Here is a 15874-nt window from a genome sequence, read left to right on the forward strand (position 1 = left end):
GTGCCCCCATTAATGCAGAGCGACCATGTGCGTGCCCCCATTAATGCAGATCGACCAGTGTGCGTGTCCCCATTAATGCAGAGCGACCATGTGAGTGTCCCCATTAATGCAGAGCGACCATGTGCGTGCCCCCATTAATGCAGAGCGACCATGTGCATGCCCCCATTAATGCAGAGCGACCATGTGCGTGCCCCCATTAATGCAGAGCGACCATGTGCGTGCCCCCATTAATGCAGAGCAACCAGTGTGTGTGCCCCCATTAATGCAGAGCGACCAGTGTGCGTGCCCCCATTAATGCAGAGCAACCAGTGTGCGTGCCCCCATTAATGCAGAGCGACCAGTGTGCATGCCCCCATTAATGCAGATTGACCAGTGTGCATGCCCCCATTAATGCAGATTGACCAGTGTGCGTGCCCCCATTAATGCAGATTGACCAGTGTGCGTACCACCATAAATGAAGAGTGACCAGTGTGCATGCCCCCATTAATGAAGAGTGACCAGTGACCCATGCCCCCATTAATGCAGATTGACCAGTGTGCGTGCCCCCATTAATGCAGATTGACCAGTGTGCGTACCCCCATAAATGAAGAGTGACGAGTGTGCATGCCCCCATTAATGAAGAGTGACCAGTGACCCATGCCCCCATTAATGCAGATTGATCAGTGTGCGTACCCCCATAAATGAAGAGTGACCAGTGTGCATGTCCCCATTAATGAAGAGTGACCAGTGAGCCATGCCCCCATTAATGAAGAGTGACCAGTGACCCATGCCCCCATTAATGAAGAGTGACCCATGCCCCCATTAATGAAGAGTGACCAGTGACCTATGCCCCCATTAATGAAGAGTGACCAGTGACCCATGCCCCCATTAATGAAGAGTGACCAGTGACCTATGCCCCCATTAATGAAGAGTGACCAGTGCGGATTAGAGCAACGCATGATTATAAAAAGTCAAGTCATCAGCGGGGGGGAAATGGAGAGGATCGGAGTGGCTGTGTCTTACACTGGCAGCGCTGCATGATTACAAAAAGCTGAGTTCTTCTGCTTACCCGGCGGAGAGGATGTCCTACAAAGTCCCGCCTCCTGGACACCGGCTCCTATGATTGACGTCACCAGTGTTCTGTCTATCGTAGGTAAGAGCCGGCCCAGGAGGCGGGACTTCGAATGACAGCCTCTCCGCCGGGTAAGCAGAAGAACTCGGCTTTTTGTAATCATGCAGCGCTGCCAGTGTAAGACACAGCCACTCCGATCCTCTCCATTCTGCCCCCCCCCCCCCCCGCTGATGACAGAAGGCGCTTCGGCGGTCCAGATTTAAGTCCGTGTGGGTCCGGAGGTGGCCCGGAGTCCGCCTATTGAGAACCCCGGGTCTAGACAATGGCACCCTGACTGCCATTAGGTATCGGGATGAAATCCTATGACCCATTGTCAGACCCTATGCTGGTGCAGTTGGTCCTGGGTTCCTCCTGGTGCACGACAATGCCCAGCCTTGTATGGTGAGAGTATGCAGCCAGTTCGCTCGCCTGACCTAAATCCAATAGAACACCTCTGGGACATTATTTTTCGGTCCATCCGAAGCCGCCAGGTTGCACCTCAGTCTGTTCAGGAGCTCAGTGATGCCCTGGTCCAGATCTGGGAAGGAAATACCCCAGGATACCACCCGTCGTCACATTAGGACATAGCATGCATGCATACAAGCACGTGGGGGCCATACAAACTACTGAGTACCATTTTGAGTTGCTGCAATAAAATTTCAGTAGAATTGACTAGCCTGCTATGTCTTTTTTTCACTTTGATTTTCAGGGTCTCTTTGAATTCAGCTCTCTGTAGATTGTTCATTTTTATTTCCAACAATGTGGCATCCTTTCGTTCCTAATACATTACCCAGTCCATATCAGTATCGATATCCAGCATGATATTTTTCCCCATTGAGATCTGATGTGTTTTTAAAGTGTCCCTTTAATTTTTTTTGAGCAGTGTTTTTATATACTGTAAGTTAAAATACAAAAAAAATATATATATAAATCACAGTTAAGATAATATAGCAAAACATTATACTAAAAATGTGTATGTCAAACAAATCTTTGCAAATTGTCCAAAAAGGATAATAGTTAGCCCTATTTAAAGCTTGCCATAGATGGATCAAAATTTGGCCGGTTCAGCAGGGACTGGACAAAATTTTGACTTGTGTGGCCCTCCCTGTTCATCAACTTCTGTCAAATGGGACTCTTGGAAACTTTAATTTGATCAGCGGCTGCTGCACTGATCGGTGTATTCTGACAGTGGAAGAGACTCTGCTTCCAAATACAATGTCACAGCAAGGAGAATTCTTCAATCCTCCCTCGTGGGGATGGGGAATCCATTTGTTTCCTTTAAATTAGCCCGCTATAGCCAACCTAATTTTAATGTCCTAGAGCATTTTTAAATTTACCCACATATAACCAGCTTTAGGTGTTATGTGCAGTAAAACTGACTTGTTTAACTGATTACAATCCACTTGGGGAGGGAAGACTTTAGAAAAATGTTTTGCTTGGGTTGCTACCAAAGTGATCCAAAGTTCAAAACTCGTGTGCACATGGTGCAAAGCATACTTGTGAACACCGCTCCAGGCAAGGCCCGTGCTTACCAGTTTCTGTCAGGTGCGATTGTATGATAGCCAGAAATGGAAGAAAAACAAGGTGAACTTTTAAGGTGCCATTTACACCATGAGCTGATTTATTTTACATTTATATTAACACATATAACATAGACAATTAAAATGCATTGTAAAAATAGTAATGTACATGCAATATGTTTATACAATACCTTCCTTAAAGCGGAACTTCACTCTCTCAATCAACAGTGACTATGTTTAATCTTTATGCTGCTAGCATTAGTAAATGGATAGAAAAGTGTATCATATTTGCTTGTGTTTTTATTTTTATTCTTGTGACGCTATGTCCACCATTATAAAGAGATTGCACATATCTGACTGCCTCAGTTCTTGTGTTTAATCTGGACCAACAGGATCAGTACAGCTCCAGTCCCTGTGCTAGTTGCAGGGGACTCCCTGGCTGGCCGTCTTCAGTTGCCTCTGAGGGGTCAGGCGACACAGGCTAGGGCCTCCAGAGACCCACACAGGGATCCCATCTGCCTAAGGTTTCGCTCCCATTGGGGGGGTAAGCAACCCCCCCCCCCCCCACAACCGACAAGGCATCTTTTGATGCCTCTGAGTCATCCTCTAGCATTTGCATGCAGCAGCATTTCCTGGGGCGTCTGCGAGCCACCATCCGCTCTCCCCTCTCCTCACCTTGCTGGTGTTAGATGGCGTCAGCCTGGGATGCCGAGCGTATCACTTCGGTGGGCAGACTTTCCGGTGATACACTTCCATCTGGCGCCATCTTTGCTGTGAACACCAGGATGTGGAAAGGGACAGAAAATGAAGACCCAGCAATGACGTTTCAGGTGCAGTCAGCAACCTGGATACAGCAACTCTTAAGGACACACGCGAAGAAGTATGTTTCTACGCAATGCCAAATTGGCCTTCTAATCCCACCCATCTGCCAGGGTGTTCACTTCTGGTATTCTATCAACTCCCTTCCAGATCACCAACGGCACCAGGCAGGGCTGCGCCCTATCCCAATTAATCTTTGACCTTGTCATGGAACCCCTGGCTGAACGTTTTAGAACTAACCACGAAATTTCCGGTATTAGTCGACTCCCAGGAACTCAAGATTAGCCTCTTTGCTGATGACATTATCCTTTATCCTGACGAATCCACAAACTTCCCTAGCTGAGGCCCAGAGATTGTTATCATGGCTTTGCGCAGTATCTTATTACAAAGTAAACGAAGCCAAATCCTCCATACTAGGCATCGGTATAGACGGTATAACTAGTAACACACTCCAGCAACAATTCCCATACTCATGGGCTTAACACAGTATACCCTACCTTGGCATACAGCTGTCAGATACCACAAAAAGACTCTACCAAGATTACTACATCCCATTCAGAACCAAACTCCAAAACAATCTAAATAAACTAGCCAAATTTGAATTCCACCCACATATTTCCAATCCCTTCAATCCATCCTAACGAAAATTATTTGGCAGGGCAAAAAGCCAAGATGCTCTCATATTGAACTGATAAAACATAGATCAGTTGGAGGAATGGGACACAGACTTTCACGATGATTATATTGCAACTATCCTCACTCAACTCAGACTGGTTTGCACCCACTCCGAATACACTATGGAGTACGATTGAACCCTCTCTTATTCCTAAAAAATCACTCCTCCCTTGGCTATTCAGCAACCCATTAGGGAATCCTATTCCCTCCTATGTTAGCCTCCATCAAGGCCTGGCAAAACGTATTGAAATTATCACATACACACAAGGATTTTGCCCATTTTAAAACCCTACTTGCAACCCTTGAATACCTAACACCCAACTTATCTCTCGCCACCTGGCTCTGCAAGGGCATCCAATTCCTTTAAGACTTGTTCTTTTCTAAGCACCCCAAAACCTTCCTACAATTACAGCACGAATACCAAATTGCAAACACTGATCTTTATCTACACATACATATATACTTCATTGCTTGCGCAAAATCCCCAACTGGACTTGTGCACTTCCCGAGTCTTACACTTTCAACTGTCTGCCCCCAACTTCCCAAAAAGGTATATCTCTCTTTTATAACCTATTTCAAATGAAAAAAGAGTTTTTTTAGGAATGATGCTATATCCAAGTGGGAAAGCAACCTAGGGCACACTTACACTGATGCTCAATGGACCCGAGCATGCAGGGCGATGTGTAAGGCTACATGCTGCATCAAATTATGGGAACGTTCACAAAAACTACTTCTTGGATGATACCGAACACCTGATAAAATCTCTCACTTCAGGGACAATCCTTCAGACAGATGCTGGAGGAACTGTGGTCAAAGAGGTGACATCTACCACAAATTCTGGGCTTGTCCTTTAATCTCAAAATTTTGGCACGACATTTTTGTACTATTGACATGCATTGTCCACATTTCTATACCTCTAAACCCAGGAAATGGCCTTACTGGATCTAGATATGGATGCTCTCCCTACCCACACACGAAATACTACTATACACATATTCCTTGCAGCAAAATTGAACATTACCAGACGCTGGAAATCCCCTACACCCCCAACACTCTGGGATACGATAGAACTCACTTACTCACTACACCTATGAAACTTTGATGGCAGCCAGCAACGGAACCTTGGCACACTTGCAGTCTAATTGGCAACCATGGACTAGCGGGTGGCCTCTCCCCTTGGACACAGTATGCTCCCGTAGGGGTGTCTGATGGGGGGGAGACACGTGTTATTTATATACGTTTAAGATGAATATTTTAAATGGAGCACCAGACCCCCTGTGGGGTTAAATTAGTCAGTCTTTGATTGTTCTGTAACAATATTGTTGTCAACCCCTGTTTCAATTATACATTCTATCGTTACTTACATTTGCAGTCTTGCACGACTCCAATGCTTTATGCTCACTTGTTTATTCTCTGGTTATCTTATATGAAACTCAATAAAGACTATTGAACCGAAGAGGTATGTGTCCACTCATACCTCTATCAGGACAGCTAGGGACGGGGCTGGAGCAGGGGCAAGGAAGCCTTAAAAAGAGCACCTGGGGGAAGCTCAGTGGGCTAATCATGTTAAAAGCTGCATCACCCTGCCCTGCAGATCTGCTAAACAGGACAGCTCCAAGGTAAGCCAGAGCATGCACAGGCCACCTCTGTTCTTACTAACCACTATTCGCCCTAGGCATTGTGGTATGCAGCAGGCAGGCTTCAGCTTCCTCACGCTGGGTCCTTTTTTTTGATTGTTTACAGACTAAAGCCCCAGAGGAGAGAAAAGCCATGCGATCAGAAATTGTCAGATTGGATGAAACCCTTATGCCAAAAATGTATCAGCAAGCTGGTAGCAAGAGAGTTGCAGGGGTGCTTTAAACTTTCAAAAATGAAATGTGGGACAACTTTTTTTTCGAATTCTTTCCTTTATTAAAGTAAAAAAGGCAGTAGATACAAACATAAAGCATACTCGGCATGGATCAACCTATGTTAAGGTACAAAAACAGGGGTATCAAAGGAACGCAACACAGTACAGAGAATAAGTACTCACTGAACTAAACAACGAGAAAGGCGTGTCAATAACAGGTGCCACAACCGGGGTGGCAATTCTCAGAACAGTGGCATAAGATCAAAAAAGCGTAATCTGAAAGAAAATACACCGGGGAGCATGGGACAACAAAAAAAACAAAAAAACTGAGCATGTAAAGGAACACAAAACATGAATGCCATGGGGAAAATAAATGCTTTTTTTTTTTTTTTTGCTTAATAGGTAAGGGGGAAGCAGGGGGGGGGGGGTCATTGAGCCCATATTGGCCATTGAGATGGGGAGGGAGGGAAAAGAGGGGAGGAATGTGGGACAACTTTAACCCCTTGCGCACCTGGCCAAATTGGCGGCGGTGAGCAGCTCTTCCACCAGTCAGGCAGCCAGCCCATCCACTAGCAAAGAACAACCAGGCAGGTCTGACCATGAAAAAAGTTCAGAATCCCCTGCCTCTAAGTTAGGAATATGCTCAGATTCTGAAGATGAAGACTCTCAAAGTTTACTCTTTCCAACAGAGGATACAGAGGAATTATTGAGGGCATATGCAGACACACTAGGAATAAAGGAACAAAACCCAGAATTGTCTTTACATGGCAAAATGTACAAGGGACTGCAACCAAAGAAATCCAGGACATTTCCTGTACATCAATCCTTAAAAGAGAGAATGGGAAAAACCAGAGAGGAAATTTGTTCATACCATCAATACACCATCATACACCCTGCAATAAAACGCAGGTAGCTGGTTGCAGAAGAAGACATGCAGACCTGGGCCAAATGCCCTAAGGTAGACGCATCACTAGCAAGAATGGCAGACAGGTCGGACCTTTCTTTTAAAGATTCCGGAACCCTAAAAGACCCCATGGATAAAAAAAGTGGAATCACTGCTAAAGCGAGCATGGTAAGCAGGAGCATCAAATTCTAACCCTGCAATTGCATCCACATGCACTGCAAGAACTCGGGTACTTGACAGGTCAGCAGAAAGGAAAAAAGGGTTTCTGCGGGCGAAGAAAAAACAAAGCATGATGCCCTTTTGGCAGCTGTAAAAAAGCTATAAGCAAAACGAAACCAGGAAGCGATGGTCCTTTCCAAGGTGGAAAAATAGGGAAGACCTTTTACGTAAGCCTCCTGGGCCCAACACCAAAAGACAATGACGTCCAGTAGATGGGGGGCAGACTCCCCTCATTTACACACAGATGGCGAGAAATTACCACAAACAAGTTTGTCCTTCACACGGTAGAACAAGGTTACAACGTAGAATTTTCCACCCCCCCCCCCCCCCCCCCCCAACCAGTATCTTGGTGACCTCACTTTCCAGAGACCGAGGGCAGAGGGGTTTCTGTCCTCCCTGGAAAACCTCCTAACACAAAGTCATTGTTGAGGCCCCACAGGACGGACTCCGGAAAGGGTGTTTACTCGCACATCTTTGCCAGGTAGAAACCCTCCGGGAAGTACAGATGCATTTTGAACCTAAAACCCCTCAACCAGAACATAAAAAAAACAAAAAGGTTTTGGATGGAGTCCATCTTTTTGGTATGAAACTTGCTACCGCCAGAAGCCTTCGTGGCAACGGTAGACTTGCAGAATGCCTACCTGCACATATCAATAAAGAGAGAGCTCCATACGTTTCTAAGAATCGCGATACAAGAGCTAAAAGCTACCCTGCACTTCCAGTACACCTCCTTGCTGTTCGGCATTTTGTCAGCACCCAGAATTTTTACCAAAATCCTGGCAGAGGCACTAAAGAGCCTAAGGCTAAAGAGCATAGGAGTCATGCCATACCTGGACGACCTTCTCTTTTTTGCCAGCACAAAAGAAACCCTGACAGACAACCTCCATTTAAGTATCAATTATCTAAAAAGTTTAGGATGGATAATAACCAAACAAAAATCCTACCTAATCCCCAGCCAAAAGGTATATTATCAGGGGTATGTGTTGGATGAGAAGAAAACAAAGATTTCTCTAGCGCTCATCGACAGACGTAGTCCTCGGTGATACACCACCTTCGGGTTATGTTACCTCCGCAGGAGCAGGACTAGACAGGAAATTAAAAAGCTCTGGCCACACCCTAGGGGCAGTCCCAGAGGGTATATCCTCTCTCTCTCTGCCTCAGCAAATCAGTTATTTTCTGTCTAGTTAGGAGTAAGGACCTAGACACCTTGCTGGGATCTTAGGTCCTGGCAAGAATTTTTTCTTAAAGGATTTTTTTAGACAGCTTTTTTCTCCAGTGTTCCTGTGAGATCTTCAAGCAAGAAAGCTGAACTGGGCGACGGGCTGGATGTTGAGATCCGGTGGTCACCCCAGTTCAGCCTACGAGCGCGTGCAGGCCATAGCTCCGCGCTGGGTCGGCCGCGACAAAAGTCCCATTAAAGGACTGTCCACGCGAGTTAAACGTCTCGCCGAAACGCCAAAGACCATGAGTCACGGCGTCCGTATCGGTCGACAGCCCTCCCGCCCCGGTGGAGAGGGGTACTGTCAGGAGTTGGTGCCCGCCTGGTTCCGGTATGGTGAGTAGTATGTTCCCCCTTTTTCCCTGACGGGTTTTGTGGTGAACGCGGGCCCCTCTCTGTATGGTAAGAAAGAGTCCTTTCTATCCTATAACGTGTCACAAATCCTCCTACTTTGAGTGTGATTTATGTGTGCAAAAGCCAGGAGGCTTGGCTTGGGAGCTAACAATCTATTGTATACATGTTTTAAAGATGTAATCTGTGGCATTCTGGGAATCTTATGGGTTAAGTATAAGCTACCTACCAGTCAGAAGCCACGGACATGTAGACTGCCTTCCAAATCAGATCTCCAGTTATTAGCAGGCCTCCCGAACGGCCACGCGGTCCGCCAGGGCCGGTACCGCCAACCACGCCATATCCCCATGCAGAGAGAGTGTTGTGTGCCCTGCAGCACACCGCTATTCAGTTTAGGCCGCCGCCATTTTTTTTGCTGGATCGCACGAGACGCCATTTTGGCGTAGCCTCGTGTCTCCAGCATGGGGGCGGCCATGTTTGAGGTGATCCTACACCTCGTGGAGCTTGGGGGAGGCGCCGGAAGGCGTGCAGAGGGGCGGAGCCGCCTCCTTTCTTCCTGGGCAGCCAGCCAAAAGACTTCCTGTTTGTCAAGACAGCGCTGTAAGCTGTTGCAGTTTAACTCTGAGCATCAAGTGGTGAGCCTGGGGGTCTATCTCTCTCTCTCTCGATCGATAGGGATCCCTAAGCAGGTAACACTAAGGGGCTTTTTTGTGGCGCTGGGGGTCAGAAAAAAAAAAAAAAAAAAAAAAAGTTTTTTTCTTTACTTTTGAATTATATTATCCAGGAAGTAACTGGAGTTATTATGGACCCTGCCACACATATTCCCCCACCTGTTTCCCTCGAGGGGGCCTCGGGACCCGCCGGTGCACAGAATATAGAGTCATTTACAGCAATTTTGGAGTCTATGGTGGCTCGGGTGGAGGCGGCCTGTCAGGGACGGGGGTCAAGGAAGCGACCCCCGCCTACCCCTATACCATCTGACACCTCTGACTCAGATTCAGAGATGGTCACGGCAGTTGCAGGTTCCTCTGCAAGGGCTGTTATCCCAGGTAAAGCCCCCTCAGACAGTGAGGAGGACGCTTCTTCTCTTGCTATAATTCAGGAAGAAGCATTGGTGGACGCACTAGTTGTGGCAGTGCAAGAAACCTTAAAACTTGAGGCTTTACCGGCAGGGGCAACTGAAACAGAGAGGCCTTTTGGGACTAATAAGCCCATCAAGACGGCGAAGGCTTTTCCTGTACCTAAATGTTTTGGTAATCAGATTAAAGGAGAATGGGAGCATTCTAAACGTACCTTTACTATTTCCAAGCGTATTGCTAGACGCTATCCGTTTGAGGAATCCATCATTAAGAAATGGACGGTACCACCAGTCGTGGATCCGCCTATTTCCAGGCTGAATAAAGCCACGGTTATTCCAGTGGAGGACACTTCGTCCTTTAAGGATCCGGTGGATCGAAAGATAGAAGCAGAGTCCCGCACTATCTTTTCTCTGATAGGGTCAGCATTTAGACCAGTAATCGTTATTGGTCTAGTTTCCCAGACACTTACGGAATGGGCGAAAATGGTACGCCAAGATCTTAGGGGAAAAGATATTCCCCAGGAGACATCTGATTTGATGGAACAGATCATACAAGGGCTACGGTTTATCTGTGACGCAGCCTTGGACACTACTCCCCTATTAGGGCATGCATCTAAGTTAGCAGTGATCCTCAGACGTGTGCTGTGGTTAAAATGCTGGTCAGCTGACCTAGGTTCCAAAAAGACCTTGACCAATCTCCCCTTTCAGGGGAATCGTCTATTTGGAGCCACCCTAGATGAAATCATTAAGGATGCCACTGGGGGCAAGAGCACTTTTTTGCCACAGGCGGCAAAAGCTAAGGGACCTCGCAACAAGCGAGGACCTTTCTTTACCGCCCATAAAGGGCGCCCGGCTGGTACTAGCGGGAAAGGCAAGACTCCTCCAGGAGGGTTCAAGAAGGGGACCAACCCAGCCAAACCCGAAGCAAAGGAGTACACAGCCTGAAGGTGCGCCCCCACCCGGTTTCAGGGTGGGGGGACGTTTTCACCGGTATTCAGGACATTAGATCGAGCATCAACCACTACTACCGGTGCGATTCTTCCCTTCCAACATTTAAGTACCACAGGAAGCGGTAGTTACCGTTCCCTGAAAAGATCTTTTCCTTTACCTTTTCCTAAAATTAGTCCCGATACCTCACAGGAATCGGATCTGGTTGACCAGATAGGCCAAGTAGCCTCTAGTCGGGTGACTTCGGTCCCTGAGGTTCAACCAGAAAAGATCACCTTTCCTGATGACTATCAGGTATCTGATAAATGTGTGGGAACAGAAAACGACCAGACTTTCTCGGATGGTCGGGGCCAGATAGCTCTAGGGACGCCTGGTTCAGATCCAATCAGCGCCAGTGGTCCTAGAAATTCTAGGCTGGCCTCCTCAAGCCGGCCTGGCCGACTTGGACATGTTAGTCGCAGACGTTCCGTGGGAACTTCGTCTCAGGGAGTGTCTGTGGTCTCAAGGACCTATTTACCTTCGTGCTTTACAGTCGCTGGTTTTAATGGCCTGGCCATTGAGACCCAAGTACTGAAGGACAGAGGTTTGTCTACTTCAGTCATTCCTACCCTTATTAAAGCAAGGAAAGCGACTTCCAGCAAAGTCTATTATCACACATGGAAGACTTATATTGCGTGGTGCGAATCTTTAGGATTTCCTCCACGTACCTATTCGGTGACTCGAATATTGGCCTTTTTGCAACAAGGGGTTGAGCAGAAGCTAGCCTTGAGCACCATCAAGGGTCAAGTTTCAGCATTAGCAATCTTCTTTCAGAAGCCTTTAGCTACCAAATCCTTGGTGCGGAATTTCATCCAGGGGGTGCGGCACCTGGCTCCTCCAGTCCGCGCGCCCTTACCGCCCTGGGATCTTAATTTGGTTTTGTCGGTTCTACAGAAACCTCCCTTTGAAAACATCAGGGAGATTCCCTTGCTTACTCTATCCCAGAAGGTGGCCTTCTTGGTGGCTATTACTTCTGCTCGCAGGGTGTCAGAACTGGCTGCATTATCATGCCAGTCACCATACCTAGTGATTCATAGGGATAAGGTAGTACTTCATCCTAAGCCATCTTTTCTTCCCAAGGTGGTTTCAGATTTTCATCTGAATGAAGATATTGTACTACCTTCCTTGTGTCCTCAGCCCAAGCATCATCGGGAACATGCGTTGCATTCCTTAGATGTGGTTCGGGCAATCAGGGTATACCTGAAAGCTACGGAATCTTTCCGTGAGACGGATTCACTTTTTGTGATCACGGATGGCCCCAGAAAGGGTTTGCCTGCATCTGCCGCGACCATTGCCAAATGGATTAGACAAACGGTGGTACAGGCTTATTCTATTAAGGGTCAGAGTCCTCCGTTCCCTGTTAGGGCGCACTCCACTCGAGCGCTCAGTACTTCCTGGGCCTTTCGCCATCAGGCGTCAGTGGTCCAGGTATGTAAGGCGGCCACCTGGTCGTCGGTACATACCTTTACAAAATTCTATAAAATTGATGTGACGGCATCGGCGGATGCCTCATTTGGCCGCAAGGTTTTGCAGGCCGCAATTTGAGGAGACCGGTGGTCTACCTCGAGGGTTTTTTTCTGTTTGAAAAAAAAAAAAAAATTTGTTTTCTCTTTTTTTGGTTGAGTCTCATCATTAAGGATGAGCATTGTAAACTTCTAGTTGGCACCGGTTGGGCCTTCTAGATTGGGATTTGATTTCCATTTTCCCACCCCTCAGTTGTGATACTGCTCTGGGACGTCCCGAAGGTGGTGTATCACCGAGGACTACGTCTGTCGATGAGCGCTAGAGAAAAATGGATTTTTGTAAAATCTTACCGTAAAATCCTTTTCTCTTAGCTCATCGACAGACGTAGTCCCCGCCCCTCTGTTTTGGAGTTGGGTTGGGTTAAATTCTCTAAGCACTGCTTTTTCACATAACTGATTTGCTGAGGCAGAGAGAGAGAGGATATACCCTCTGGGACTGCCCCTAGGGTGTGGCCAGAGCTTTTTAATTTCCTGTCTAGTCCTGCTCCTGCGGAGGTAACATAACCCGAAGGTGGTGTATCACCGAGGACTACGTCTGTCGATGAGCTAAGAGAAAAGGATTTTACGGTAAGATTTTACAAAAATCCATTTTTTTTTTTTTTATTTCAAGTCAAGATAGTAAGGTTAATGGAAGAGGTTGAGACCTTATGTCTTCCCCCAACGCGGTCACCATCAGAAAAAGCATGAGGGTGCTGGGCCTCGTGATGTCTTCGTGGACACAACTGACTAATACAGAACTTCATTTTAGCACAGTGGGACGGGAACCCACAATCCATGGAGTGTTGCATCACAATCCCACAAGAGATCAGATTGTCGCTGCAGTGGTGGCTAAAACCACACATGTACAGCCAGGGGGCGCATGTGGACACAAACAAATGTAATCTGCATCACCACAGATGCCAGTACTTCAGGCTGGGGAGCGCACTTAGCAGAACATCTGGCCCAAGGCACTTGGAGACAGGACTGGTCTCTAACCTCATTGAATATGAGGGAAATGGAAGAAGTGCATCTAGCACTAAAATTTTTCAAAGCTCTGATCAAGGACAAACCTGTCCAAATACAAACGGACAATGCTACAACTGTAGCATACATAGACAGGGGGGGCACCAGATCCCCCTCAAATCACATCTACAGCAGACACGATTCTGACATGGGCAGAAGCATACTTAGTTGTTATCTGCGATACACCTGAAAGGGACAAAGAATGTCCTAGTAGATTACCTGAGCAGAAACATTGTGCGACGCGCGGAATGGTCCCTAGACCAGGCAACCTTCGATTTGGATTGTGCGGATCTGGGGGTACCATCGGTAGTCCCATTTGCATCCAAGCACAATAACAAGGTCCCGAGGTTCTTTTCCCTCTCCCCAAGGGCCGGGAACATGGGGGTAAATGCTCTGGCACAAAACTGGTCTTTCCCGCTATGTTATGCATTCCCCCCCCCCCCAACAATCCTGATTCCCCCCCCCCCCAGGGTCATCCAAAAAATCAAGAAGTAGGCCACGGTCATCCTGATTGCCCCCTACTGGCATCAAAAAGCATGTATCAGCTATTTAAAGAATATGAGCAGTGGGACACACCTCCTGTTGCCATGTAAAACAGAACTACTAACTAGGGGGCCAATACGGCACCCGAGCGTCAAAATACTGAAGCTTTCAGCCTGGCTCCTAAAAGGATAAGGTTACAGAACAAAGGCCTACCAAAGTAGTGAATACCATCTTGGCTAGTAGTAGTCACCCAAGCGATTTATGAGAAGATTCAAAAAAGTTTGTATCATGGCGTTTGAATGGAGGAGATCTGGGGAAAAAAATTAACCCAACCCTTTTGGACTTTCTGCAAGACGGTGCAGACAGCAAGTTATCGCATAACACCTTAAAAGTGCAGGTCGCAGCACTATCCTCCTTTCTTGATGAAAGACTAGCGAAAGATTTGCTCATAAAACGTTTCCTCCGATAGGTAAAAAAGTAAAAACTGACAAGTTATAGGAAATTCCCCTCGGGGGGGATCTATCCACAGTTCTAAAGGGGTTCTTCTCTACTCCTTTTGAGCCTCTAGATGAATGCTCAGACAACACACTAAAAAACTGTAGTATTGGTGTCGTTGGTGTAGTCCCCTCAACATTCCATAGGTCACAGGGCATCATTATACCTTCCCTTATACCTTCCTTCCTAGCTAACCTCCATAGCAACAAAAGGGAAACCTATTCCAAATTAGACATCAGGAGAACCCTGATAGCTTATCTGGAAAGGACCAAAGACTGGCGCAAGACTTCCTCGCTCTTTGTTCTATACTCAGTAAAAAACAGAGGTCATCAAGCTACGAAGAGCTCAATAGCGGGATGGATTAAAATAGGCATTGCACTGGCATACCAGTCCCAAAGTCTACATCCGCCTTAGGGTTTCACAGCCCACTCTACCAGAGCTTGGGCCCACTCCTTTGCAGAATAAACAGGGGCTAATCCGGAGCAGATCTGCAGGGCAGCGACATGGTCAAGCTTTAAGACCTACGTAAGGCACTTTTGTATTGACCGCCTGTATAGCCAAGATCAAACTTTCTGTAGGAAAGTTCTCAAGGCGGTAGACCCCCCCCCCCCCAGTAAGTATTCCTTGCTACATCCTCTCAAATGTGTTAGGAGCCTGTTTATTCCTTTTCTAGGAAGTCTTCCAGGGCAGCACTCGTTCCCTTCCTAAATAAAAAAAATAAAGTGGGGAGGGAAATTATTTGGTTTCAGTGAAGAGGCATAATAACCTGTTGTTCCTTCAGCACTTTTACATTACTGTGGCAAGCAGGTATGTGCAATCTTTTTATAATGGTGGACATTGTGTTTCCTGTTTTACAGGTGGGAGGAGCCCTATCTCTCAGATGCTGCTCTGGAAGACTTCCTAGAAAAGGAGTTACCAGACACCTGTTGTGTTTTTTTTTTTTATTTTTTTATTTCTTCAGTTACTTACGGGTTTCCATGCCTAGGCGACTGTTATACATCCCTGGAGTCTTCAGTAGGGGAGGAGGGTCTTTCTCAGTTAAGCACACCCTCTCCTGCTTGCATGCCTGAGTAAAGGACAGATGGATTACAGGAAGTAAATTCTACATGCACCATCTGCCCTTGCTCAAGATGGCCATGTCCAGAAGTGCTAGGAAGGTGTTTTTCAAAGTGATTTCTTAAAATAAAGCATGAAATCATGGATGGATGGGGGAGTTTGCATTGAATATCAAAAATGAATTGAACAGCGTTTTTGGTTTGTGTGGTGCTCAGATGAAGTGCAGTTTTACTTTAAGTTCAAACCCATAAATATACAAACACCACGGCACATCACAGTACAATAGAAATGTCATATCCCATGATTTCAACATAAACTTGAGGTGTCTTCCAAGGGTAAAAAACGTTGACGTGTTTTGCAGGAACCCCCGGCTACTTTAGGAGGTGAGGAGAGCTAAACTATTGAATGTCAACTCTTTTCCATGATCAAACAATACAAATAATACAGCTAGCGCTCCCTCTTTCAGCATGTAGAAGGCTTTCTTGTATGTTAAGGTGGAATCCAGGACCTCAATCATTGACTCATTTCACCTCTAGAAGCTTAATTATAGGGGTTTCTTGACATATGGGGGTATGTTTATAAAGCATAGAATGTGACTTTTTGC

The 15874-nt window shown here is 46.6% G+C and overlaps 1 protein-coding gene across 1 annotated transcript in view; it reads left to right on the plus strand.

Moving 5' to 3' along the window:
- The window catches only part of ABRAXAS1 (abraxas 1, BRCA1 A complex subunit), a 79556-nt gene that overhangs the window by 24076 nt on the left and 39606 nt on the right, over nucleotides 1–15874 (plus strand). The window lies entirely within an intron of this gene.

Source organism: Pelophylax lessonae (assembly GCF_965119305.1).
Source record: "Pelophylax lessonae genome assembly, chromosome: 1".
NCBI lineage: Eukaryota > Metazoa > Chordata > Amphibia > Anura > Ranidae > Pelophylax > Pelophylax lessonae.